Source organism: Geospiza fortis, unplaced genomic scaffold (genome assembly GCF_000277835.1).
Source record: "Geospiza fortis unplaced genomic scaffold, GeoFor_1.0 scaffold172, whole genome shotgun sequence".
NCBI lineage: Eukaryota > Metazoa > Chordata > Aves > Passeriformes > Thraupidae > Geospiza > Geospiza fortis.
In genome coordinates, this window is record NW_005054309.1 from 7,401,319 (window position 1) to 7,412,805 (window position 11,487).

The window sequence follows — 11,487 nt, forward strand, 5'->3', positions numbered from 1 at the left end:
ATTGCATTTTAAGAATTAGACTCTGGAGACCCTGGCAGTCAGCTGGCTGGCCATTCTGCTTCTCTCTGATTGAAGGGGAGACTTCAAGAGGAGGAAAGAGGTTATTAAACCTATTTGGATGTGCAACAGCTTCTTTTCTGAGTAAGGCAATGATGGCTCTGTGAATCACTGTCTCCAACCTTCAAAAAGATGCAGTGCTGAAGAAAACTGACTCATTTTAACACAAAGAAACTTAAAACCTAAAGCAACTTGCTGAGTGGTTGCATCCAGCTTCTCCCAGCTGTTTTTCCTTGTGGCAGACCCAGCATTAAAATTCCCAAAGGCAACAGAATCAGCCTGATTCCTGCAACCCTGGTGTTGCTCTTGTTCTTCCTACAGTGTTGTTTTTGATGCTGGGAATCAGAGACCAGCCTCAGGGACATATTTTGCAATGATGGAGCATTGCTGATCCATACTCAGACTTGAATCTGGCCTGGCATCAGCACTGGTCCTATTTGGGTGGGAGCCTGTTCCTACACAGCACTCACTGGGGCAGGAAAGCTGGCACTGGTTTGTGGAGAGAAGGGGATTCCTCTGTCAGCTTAGGCAGATGCAGCATTAAAACCCACCTCAGGAGCCTCAGTTCTGCAATACTGGGGCTTGGCTCAGCTCTTTCAAAACAAAAAAGTGCCTCCTCAGCAGGCTGGAAGCGGTGCTTGGAAAGGGAGTTTGGACAAACCCCGTGTTCACATCTGCTTTTCTTCATGGACCATGAAAGATGGAAAAATAGAACTATGAGACACATTGTAGTAGGACATACGAGGGGTAATTTTAGATTATTAGCTTTAAAGCATTTATAACATAATGTAGCTAAAACTGAAAGATTAAGAAACACTTATAGTGTATTGTAATTAAGACATAGTTAGCTTCTGATTGTGATAGTGTGAATTATAACATCTGTATTGTCTCACTCTTCTCATAAGACTAAAAATAGAATAAAAGTTTTTTAAATGCCTCTCAATTACCGATCTCTAAGTAAAAAAAATATATATATAATCCAACATTTCTGCACACCAAAAAATCTCCTCTCCTGCTGCCACAGCCCTCCCCCAGACCCAGACCCCAGCCCTTCTCCTGGTTAACTCAGACATGCTGAATTCTTTGTGGGAATCTTCAAAGGGCTTTAGTGCTTTGTCCTGCTAATGATTTGCAAGCATATTATCACAGCAATCTCTGCTATCCCCGTGCAGCTATTGTGCTCCCTGGAGAATAAATGCCTGTGTAGCCAAGCAAGGCAAGCACAAGAAAACAACAGATTACTACTATAAATATTCAGGACATATCTGATTTGCCGTACCTGCACACAACCGTTTTCAGGACTGTGTGTAATTATTTCTGAAAGAATTTGATTCACTCTCAATGTGGCTACAGCTGGCAAATCTGAGCCTGTGGGAGGCATGGCAGCCCAGGGAGAGCTGCTGTGCATCTCCAGTTACTGCCTCAAGTGTCCCTGAGACAATTTCTGAGCAAGGAAATAGGAAATGAACAAAATAAATAGGCTATGTATAGGGTATTTTAAAAATATTTCTAACTTCCTCCCTGTTAATATCTTGCAAGGACACTGAAGTTGCTGTTTCACAACCAGCTGCTAAAAAAGGGCTCTCTAAAGAACCATCCCTTGCTTGTAGACACTTTAGAAGTTTTAAGTGATAGAAACTAAACAGCACCTCTTCCATGTGACAGAGGGGCAGTGGTGGTAAATGTTTTCTTAAGAAGGCACATTGAAAAAAAGAAAATAAAGTTATGTACAGAGCTGAGCATTCTTTGGGTATTTACTGCCAACAGCTCTTGGGCAATCCTAATAACCCTTCTGTCTGCACAGCACCTCACTGTCTTCCCCATCCTGAATTTAAATAAAATCTGCATATCTATCAGCAATCAGCAGAACAGAAGCACTGGCAAACACGATGAGCTCTACAGCAGCCTCACTGCCCAAATAAAGATGGCAATTTCACTCTCCATTCTCCTGTTTCAGCTGATGACAGTGAGTTCAAAGGTCTGATGTTAAAAATGCACATCTACCTCATGACATTCACAGCCAAGCCAGAGGTGCTTCCCCAGGTCCCCTCTGAGCCTCTGGGAAAGGTTTCACATGGGAGAAGGATCTGTGTTCCCTGCAGATGTCCTTTGCACAGCTGGCTGCTGGCAGGGATAACAGCAGCACATTTTTACTCCTGTTTTTGGTGTGGGAAGCTGAGGTGGAAAGAGGTGTGTGAGGGGCTGACCCACGTTCCCAGCCTGTTCACTAAAGGGCAGCTCAGGCCACAGCCTTGGATGGGATTTCTCACCCTGCCCTGCACCTCCTCACCTCTGAAGGAGGTCAGCAAAACCCTCCATGTGACCACACTACAGACCTGTCTGGGGAACTGAATTTTTCTTTCAAACACAGTGAAAATAAGTGGGAGCTCTAAATGGAAATTGCCACTGGGATGGTCAAACCACCAGTTCAGGGAAGCTGCTGGTGATTTCTCTCCCTGGCCCCAGGTGAGACCTCCCAGAGGCACAGGCTCTCCTGGTGCCTGGACAGCACTTCAAGATGTAGTAGAAACTGAAAACAGGTTCAACTGAGGTTCTGTGGGCAACTCCCTTCAGAGAACCTTGAATCTAAACATTAAGCTTCTAGTAACAAAGAAAATGAAAACAAAACCAGTGATAATCTCACTGGAGGAAATAAGCATTGTATTTCTCATCAAGAGTGTTTTCCCCCTCAAAATGAGTGTTACACAACAGGTAGGATTTTCACCACTAATCTCTTTGACAGGAAAGTTTCAGCAGCCTGAAAAACACTCATTAAAATTTATGGCAGGGGGGAGAAAGGCATTCATCGACTCTTTTCCTTCCAACTATCAACTTAAAACAAGCCTGAACTGCAGTGACAAAAACACTCCGGATGGGCAGCTGAGCCCTCCTCATGGCCAGGGAAGGTTCATCCTCACCCTGGCACTGGCTCTCATCCCTCCTTGCACTGCCCTGGGCTTGTGGGCTCTCCACTGAGCCAGTCCTTGTTGCCAGCCCAGAAGAGAACTTTCTGGTGTTTTGTGGGAATAATGAGCTGTACTGGCTCTGATGAGCACCAGAGCTGATCCAAGGTAAGCAGCAAGACCATGGAGTCAGGAACAAGATGGGAAGAAGGCAGAAGTGGAGCTTTTTTCCTTTGAGAAGGGGTGAGCACACCTAACACCTCACTGCATCTCCCAATCATCTCTCCCCATTTGTGCCTTGCCTGGACAGATGGGCATCAGATCCTACCCAATTATCACATCCTGCTCCTGCCACTGACACCAACGACACCAACAGAGCAGGGAAAGTTATTTTTGTGAAGCCATATCATCATCTCCTGGTGTTTTCCTTTCACAAGACTGCATCTGCATCATTAAGGTCCATTTTTTAAAATGAAGCCCTTGAGTCACACACCAGAACAATCTCTGTGCTGGGAATGGCTCTCTGCTGCCAGTGTGATATTTCTTCTTTAGGTGATTAAGGACCTAATTGTCCCAAGTATGTTACTGGACAGGAGCCTCAGAGAAGACAAGGAGATAAAGTTCACCTGCCTCCACAAGTCATAAAAAGGACATATTATTTTAAGCCAAGGCAAGTCCCTTGGTAATTATTTTAATTAAGTCAGTCATGGAGGTATTTTTACAATCTAACTGTGCTGAAGAACTATTTTAGTGGCTGATTGTAGTCATCAATTATTTTTCAAGTACCCTTTGGTGATAATTCTTCCTAGTTATACAAAAATTACTTTTGCATTTATTCTTTTAATGTAAACATTCTGTTGCAATAGTTCCAATTTTTTCTCATCCCAAACCCCACAAATCCTTAATCAGCTTAACCAGTATATACCTAAACTCCAGATTTATCCAGGAGATTAAAGAAGTGCAAAATCTTACCCAGTCAGGTAATATTGGGATGAATCATAGACCTCAAGCTGTACTCCAGCATATCTATTTATGTCCATGCAGCTTTAATAAGGCCCAAACATCTTCCCCAGCCTTCTCCATGGCAGTCTCATGCACTGATTCTGCCAAAACATGTTTCCAGCACTCATCATTAAAAAGTTTTGAAATTATTTTACTATTGCAAAATACTTTACAGGCAAGTCTGGATTACTTTAATATCTGGGCTTATGTTTTGAACCCCCAGCACATACTTTTGATCTATTTCCAGTCTTTCCTCCTTCACCATAAAATCTGAATTTCTTTTCTCTTTTTCTTATTACATCTACAAATCTTTATAAAATGAAAATAGGTCACCTATATCAAGATGATGTCATCACATGGACATTTTCTTTGGCAGAAAAACCTCATTCAAGTGTTTCCTTCCATTCTTCCCTGCCCTTATGCAGTTTGTTGTGATTTTAGCTGTGTCCCTGTGGAGATTTGGTATTGCTGCTGTGAAAAAACTCCTAGAAAAGCCAGAATGAACACAAACCTTTTAAAAAGTGGGGGTTTTGCACAGTGTCTTTGCACACTGGCCCCACTGATCACTGTCTGGTCCCACACAGCACAGGAAGGACAGGCCATGCTCTGTAAAGGACACCTTGGGACAAGTGGCTGCAGGGGGCTCTGGGGGCTTAAGGCTTGCCTGGATTTGGGGATTTGCAAAGCCTCAGACCCACTGCAGGACCCTTGAGCTCACCCTTGGTGCCTCCTCTCCCTCCCTGCAAGGACCTGGCCGTGTCTCCTTTTCCCACTTCAGAAACTGTGGCTCCACCAAGGACAGTGCACAATTTGAGGGGCTTGTGTTTCCAGCTGTAGAAAGATCCACCTGGAATCCCTATCCAAAGTGAAAGGGATTCTTGAATCCTGTGCACTCTGCTCTGGGGGGACAGCTGGAACAAAGAAGGATGATACTTTGATAAGCTTCAAAGCACCTCTGTGCAATCTCATTCCTTCCAAGTGTTGACATCTTTTATTTTCAGATGGCCTTTATTTGCATTGCCCGAATCTCCTTTCTGGTTAATGGATTACTTAAAAACTCTGTGCCTACAGCACCACCACCATTGTGACAGACAAATAAGAGTAATGACTGAACAAAGTTAGAAACAAGTTGGGAATGTTTTGCCTGCTAAGATATGAAAAAGTCTCCAGGGTTTGTTTGGTGGAGTACTCCTGGATTAAATTACATCTCAGGGCTAGCTAAAAATTAATGGAAAAAGACAAGTGGTTACCCAGAATAAGCAAATTGATTGCTGTGTAGCAATCACTAGCTCTTAAACCAGTGGGTTTTTTTGTTTTTTTAAATGTTATGTTCTCTACTTTAAGATTTTTTTCATTAGATATTTATTGTCAGGAGCTTTTTTCAACTTCCTTTCCAAGTAAATAAGGAAATCCTGCTTCAAAGAGCCCAGGGAAGTGTTTGTTATATGAGTTTTATTCCCAGACACTCAAGTTCTTGTTTTGCTAATCAATGTTAGCTTGAGTTTAAGTTGAAAATCAGTGAGAAAAAGCAAAAAAATCTTGGTCCAAGAGTAAATATACTGCAGCTCGATGAAGTACACTGCAGTTTGCTTTTAGTTAAAGATTGTTATAGTTATAAATGTCTTTTTTCAGTTAAATATTACACAACTTTGGAGTAGGAATGATGAAACTGAAATGCATACAGACCCAGGAGACTGCTTTGCTTTCAATTCTTCCTTGAGCTCTTTCTGTTTCCTGAGTTTCAGTGCTGTACAAGCACAAGAAAACATCTTGCATCTGGCAAAATTTGCCATCTGTTATCAGCTCCAGATCAATTCAGTCTCCGTTCTTGCGGCAAACGGGCCCAGAGCTGTTTCAATGCTCTCTCTGGCAGTAGCTATGGGGAATTTCTGCTCCCTGTATAACCACCCATTTTCAGGACAGAAGGCAAATGCCTTCACAGTTAGGTGTCACTGAAAATACCAACTGGTCACCAAAGATGCAGATACACAAAACTCTAATATAATGCCTGCAATTGACATTTATACAATACCTTTATAGCATAAAGCTCATGGGTTGTTTATCACCACTGTGATATGATAGGTATATTCACCACAGCCAAGGTTTCCTTCCAGCTTTGCTCCAACTGACTGATAACCCAGCAATCTCCACCAGTAATTCAAGTTCCTTCTGTCTTGCAGGGGTTCTACCGACTTGTGTTTCCCACTCACAAGTCTCTGGACAGTCCAGTCTTGTAGCCTAGATGAAGATGTGTGACAGGTGTGTGACTGATGTTTTGCTGAGACGAAGCCTCAAAAAAAAAAAAGAAATTTCTTTTCATACACTGAGAACTGGCACCCTAAAGAGAAATATTTGTCTTCCATTTTCAGTGGAGTTTAAAAGCACTTACCTATGGTAAAGAAAATCAAATTTCATGCTTCAAGGGTTAAGTTGATTGCATAGCAAGGCTTTGCTGTGTGCCAGGGACAATTCTTCCTCTCTGAAATGATGTGGAGGCAGATGGATGTGTTATGGATCTCCTCCCAGCTCCCTCCAGAGATCAGACTGCAATGAACCTATTTCAACATTATTACTTTGTTAGTGTTACACAGAAAAAGACTTAAGAGCATCCATAAACATTCCCTTTGCTCCCCTGGCCAGGGAGCATCATCTAGTGCTTCACACAAGACTGGTTGGGTGAACAGGGAACAGCCACAAGGCCAGCTCCAGCTTTGGAATCTGCAGTTGAAAGAAGTTGCTGCTACTTCAGGGATCTCTGGGGAATACAGGAAAGCAGAGCCATGTATCCCTTACAGTGAGCACATATATTATTGCAATTATAAAGTGGTTTTAATTATTCCAAAATGACATATTTAGAAACTTTTCTTTAACCGAAATCTTTCACTCTAAGACAAACAGAAGTGTTGAAATGTGAGACCTTTCTGTCAAACAGAAACTCTCTGTTGTGGCATTCCATATCATAGTTAAAGCAATGACACAGAAATTATTTGAGTTAAAAAAACCCAGTGTGAGAAGGAATTTTGAGTCAGGGCACCTTAGTGAAACCAGCTGTGTTCATTCAGTGAGTAACACGTGGGTGATTTCCTGGGATGTGCCTTGTGACAATCCTGGTGCTTGAGAGCTAAAATAATAGTTTTAAGTCAAGAGAGAATGGCTTCAAACTCAAAGAGGAAAGAATTAGATGGGATCTTGGGAAGAAATTCTTTCCTGTGAGGGTGGTGAGGCCCTGGCACAGGGTGCCCAGAGAAGCTGAGCCTGCCCCATCCCTGGGAGTGTCCAAGGCCAGGCTGGATGGGGCTTGGAGCAACCTGGGATAGTGGAAGGTGTCCCTGCCCATGGCAGGGGTTGGACCTGGATGAACTTTATGGTCCCTTCTAACCCAAACCATTCAGTGATTTTATGATACTAAATCTCTCAAAGAGAGATTTCATAATGAGCACTCATAAAGGACAATATGTATATGTATTATAGGGGCACTTTGGAAGTGCCCCTATATAACTGACAAAAGTTAAGAACAAGCTTAAAATATATACAGTATATTAAGAGGCAAAAGGTATTTATTTCTAGTTAAGTATTTTCTTAACCAAAATAGAGAGATCCAAATGTAGATCTGGAGTATTGTTTCTACAGCACTTTTAGACATGATTGTGGCATGTCCATGCAAGATAGTGCCTGTTCTTTTAATCAAATCCACTGCTTGGGGCATTTAAAGAGAGATGTCAGGTCTGACTAATTTAATTCATAGGTGTGTTTTGGACCTGCCAAACCACTGCAGTTGTTTGTGTAACACCGTAGGCCAAAAAGCTATTGCAATGATAAATAGATCCTGATCCCATGGCAGTACAAATCACAATGAACTCATGGATTTGAGATGGTTTACAACTGACAGTAAAAGATGAGGTTGGAATCTGGCACAGGGACCACAAAAGAATGAACAAACTCCAGGAGCCAGATGTGATTTGTCCAGCACATGTGCAGGGCTCAGGAGCACACTGCAAGGTTAACCCTCTGCTGCCTGCTTAACTGGGGGGGCTTGGCAGGCTGAGGCTGTTCATGACCTGAAGCTGAGTTTTGCAATGCCCCAGAGATGAACTGGGAGGCTGCAGAGGTGGGCAGGGACTTCCCCTTCCCATCAGGAAGGAGAGGAGACAGGAATTTCCCACTGTGCTCTCAGAGCCAAACAGTCAGCGGGAACTGATAGCTGAAGTAACAAAGCCCAAAACAAGAGCAGCATTCAGGTGGCTGCTGGGGGGAAGGAGGAACAGCTCCATTCCCCCTCTGCAGCTACAGCACTGTAATTACATGCTGTGGTGAAAAACACAGCCCCCTTTGCTCCTCAGCAGAGAAATCAAAGTCCAGAGCTGCTATGTACCAGAAAGTCAGCTCTGCTTTGTCTGCCTTGGAAAACATCCTCTCTGAAACACCTTCATCACCCCCATCCCTGCAGTCACTGAAGAATGAGAACTGAAGGACTTTTCCAAGTCACCCTTCCTTCATTTTTACACATTTCCAGAGCCATTTTACATTCCTACTGGTCACACTGTTGGGGACAAGTGTGGCAGGTCCCCTGCCAGGCATTTCCTGGACATGCCAAGTGACACATCCTAAGTCCACAGGACAGATTAAGGTTTATCTCTAATTAAATGGCTCACCAAGTAAGCTTTAACAGGATGAAGGAGCCAGGAAGTATCAGAGGTTTTGTTGGGGAGATGCCCTGGTCTAGCACTACACAAACACACATGACTTGGTTCTGTTGAAAAGCATGATAACACCCTTCCTTCCCACTGGTGTCAATGCCCCAGCTTTACTGTGCAAAATTTCATCAAAACACTAATTTTCACCTCTTGGAACCTTTAAAACAAATTATTTTCAGTATAAATTTAAACTTGTTAGAGACAAAAATTAATTTTGGAAGTGAGCATTGAAAGTAGCAAAGATTTTCCAGTGCATTCAATGCTGGAAATGGTTGGAGTTTCACTTTTGGAATATCCTATGTCAGTGCGGGAAAAAAAAACCTGTTTGTCATTGTATAATGAAATTTCCAGATCTTAAATCTTCAGAAAGATAGTGAACTCATAATTTTTTGAAGAGATGGACCTGAGTGTGCTCTTCTCATTGCTCTTTTCAAATCATACTTCATTTATTTTGCCTTGCAAGACTGGGAGTATTAAATAAGTATTAAATCAGAAATACCCATGGAAGATTTAAAATGATGGGTCAGGGGGACACAGACCATGCCTGAAAGAGGGCAACAAAATGAATATATGGGTCTTGAAAAAAAATCTTTCCTCAGTTGGTATATTAACTTACAAAATAATTCTGTTAAAAAGAGAAAGCCATGAAGAGGCCAGAAAAACACAGAATTCAAACCAGCTCCTGATTGTGAACAAGAATGCTCTTAGTGCCCTGGCTCTCTTTCACTTTTGTTTCTATTCTTTTTGAAAGGAAACTCCTTCAAATGAGATAGGACCTCCCTAAACAACTGGAATGAATAGGCACAAAAACTCCCTTCAGCAGGCAGCGGTCATCATCCAAGTTAGCTTGCCACTCTTGAACTGATTCTAGTCAGCTTGCCACTTTTGAACTGGTTCTAGTCAGCTTGCCACTTTTGAACTGGTTCTAGTCAGCTTGCCACTTTTGAACTGGTTCTAGTTAGCTTGCCACTTTTGAACTGGTTCTAGGTAGCTTGCCACTTTTGAACTGATTCTTCACAAGACTCTCTCAGATGAAATTTCATTCTTAGCAATTTATGAACCCTGATAAAGCAGAAGGAGTCCAAAGTGTCACAATGACTTTCCTGAGAAGTCATAGGAGGTGACCATGAGCTCACTTTTGAAAGATGTTAATCTTCTCCATCTGACATTTGTGCTGGAATTACCCAGAGCTGAACTGTTTTGGCACACAGTTTGAATGTCTCAAAGAGCCAGGCAAATAAACTGTCTGCTGCCACGTTGAACAGGGATTGGGGGATTATTTTGCTACATTATGATGGAAGAAAAAACAATTTTCCTCTAAATGGTTGAATACAATGCAGTTACACCCTCTAAAGATGACACCAATAGTGAGTGGAGATCTTGATTTTAATTTTCCCCTGTAATTATACTGAGACCTCCACGTGGATCCTGGCATTCAGGTGTTGAACAGGAGCCAAAATTTCATCACATTCTGCACCCAACAGCACAGAAATTACCTGATTCAAATGTCTGCACTTGTATTTGAAACCCCAGTTTTCCATGGCTGCACAGCCAGCAGATTTATTTTTTAAATCTGCTGATTTAAAATTGTCAGCACATAATTGTGGATTTGCTTACAACCCAGTCTGTGTGAGGTGAAGGTGTCAGAAACGCAGGGAAAGTTAAAGCACTAAAGCATGGACATGCCTTTGGAAAACATCTATCTGGGCACAACAGTTTGGAGAAAACCTTGCTAGAATGAGCCTTAGAGGTTTGAAAATCAACCAAACAAACCCCAAAGTACCATTAGATAAAGAAAGCTCAAAATGTACCTGATGTCCATGTACTGTGGCAATAATCATGCCATGACCAGGGTGTAGAAGCACTGGCAGCACTGGGAAGGAGCTCCTGGCACCAGTTATTGGCTCACAAGCACCTTTCTGTGAGGTTCCAGTGCCACAGGAGAAGCTGCAGAGGATACAACACGGATAAGGCAGCTCAGGAAGGACATGGAGCTATTGGACTGAATCCAGATGATGCTCAGAAGGCTGGAGAACCTCTCCTGTGAAGAAAGCCTGAGAAAATTTGGTTTGTTCAGCTAAAGAAGACTCCAGGGAGTCCTCAATGCAGCCTTTCAGTACTTGAAAGGGGGCTTATAAAAAATACGAGGACAAACTTTTTATCAGGACTTTCGTCAACAGAACAAGGGGTAACAGTTTTAAACTGAATGAGCGTTGGTTCAGATTAAGTATAAGAAAGAAATTATTTACAATGAAAGGATTTTTTACACTTAAGGTGGTTAAAAACTGGCGCAGGTTGCCCCCCAGAGAAGCTGTGGATGCTCCATCCCTGGAAAAGTCCAAAGCCAGGCTGGACAGGGCTTGGAGCAACCTGGGATAGTGGAAGGCATCCCTGCCCATGGCAGGGGGGGTTGGACGAGCTGAACTTTAAGGACCCTTCCAACCCAAACCAATCTGTGATTCTAAGACTCTATTACACAACTTGAACTCAGGAAACTCCGTGCGTCTCTGCGCACATAACCGTAGCCTTAATGCCTTTAAAAAAACAGCTTCCACCGTTCTCAGGTGGCAAACTCGCAGAGAGTTTGCTCGGAGATGCTCCAAACGAGAGCACCGATCGCACACCATCACAGCGATCCCAGCACTGCGGGGAGGCGGCACCCGGGACAATAGCCCGGGAATTCAGGGCGGGAAAACAGGGAGAGCACGGAGGGGAGCCAAGGAGGGGAGGGCTGGAATAGAGAGGAGGGAGAGCAGGGAGGGGAGCCAAGGAGGCGGAACAGAGCGGAGGGAGGGCACGGCCGGGGAGGGTCCCTCAGGGTCCCTCCCGCC

The 11,487-nt window shown here is 43.2% G+C and overlaps 2 long non-coding RNA genes across 2 annotated transcripts in view; both read right to left on the bottom strand.

Annotated features, from left to right (window-relative positions):
* Positions 1-4,053, bottom strand: part of LOC115947684 — a 5,388-nt gene extending 1,335 nt beyond the window's left edge. The window contains exons 1-2 of the long non-coding RNA XR_004081539.1: positions 3,933-4,053; positions 609-739 (exon numbers count right to left, since the gene is read on the bottom strand). This is a non-coding gene — a long non-coding RNA (uncharacterized LOC115947684). The remainder of the gene's footprint in view (positions 1-608; positions 740-3,932) is intronic.
* A 292-nt stretch (positions 4,054-4,345) lies between these two features.
* LOC115947688 lies at positions 4,346-10,784 on the bottom strand. The gene is made up of 4 exons (XR_004081544.1): positions 10,468-10,784; positions 6,352-6,517; positions 5,995-6,252; positions 4,346-4,447 (listed from the first exon to the last, which is right to left on the bottom strand). It is a non-coding gene; the product is annotated as an uncharacterized LOC115947688 (long non-coding RNA).
* Between the last annotated feature and the right edge of the window lie 703 nt (positions 10,785-11,487).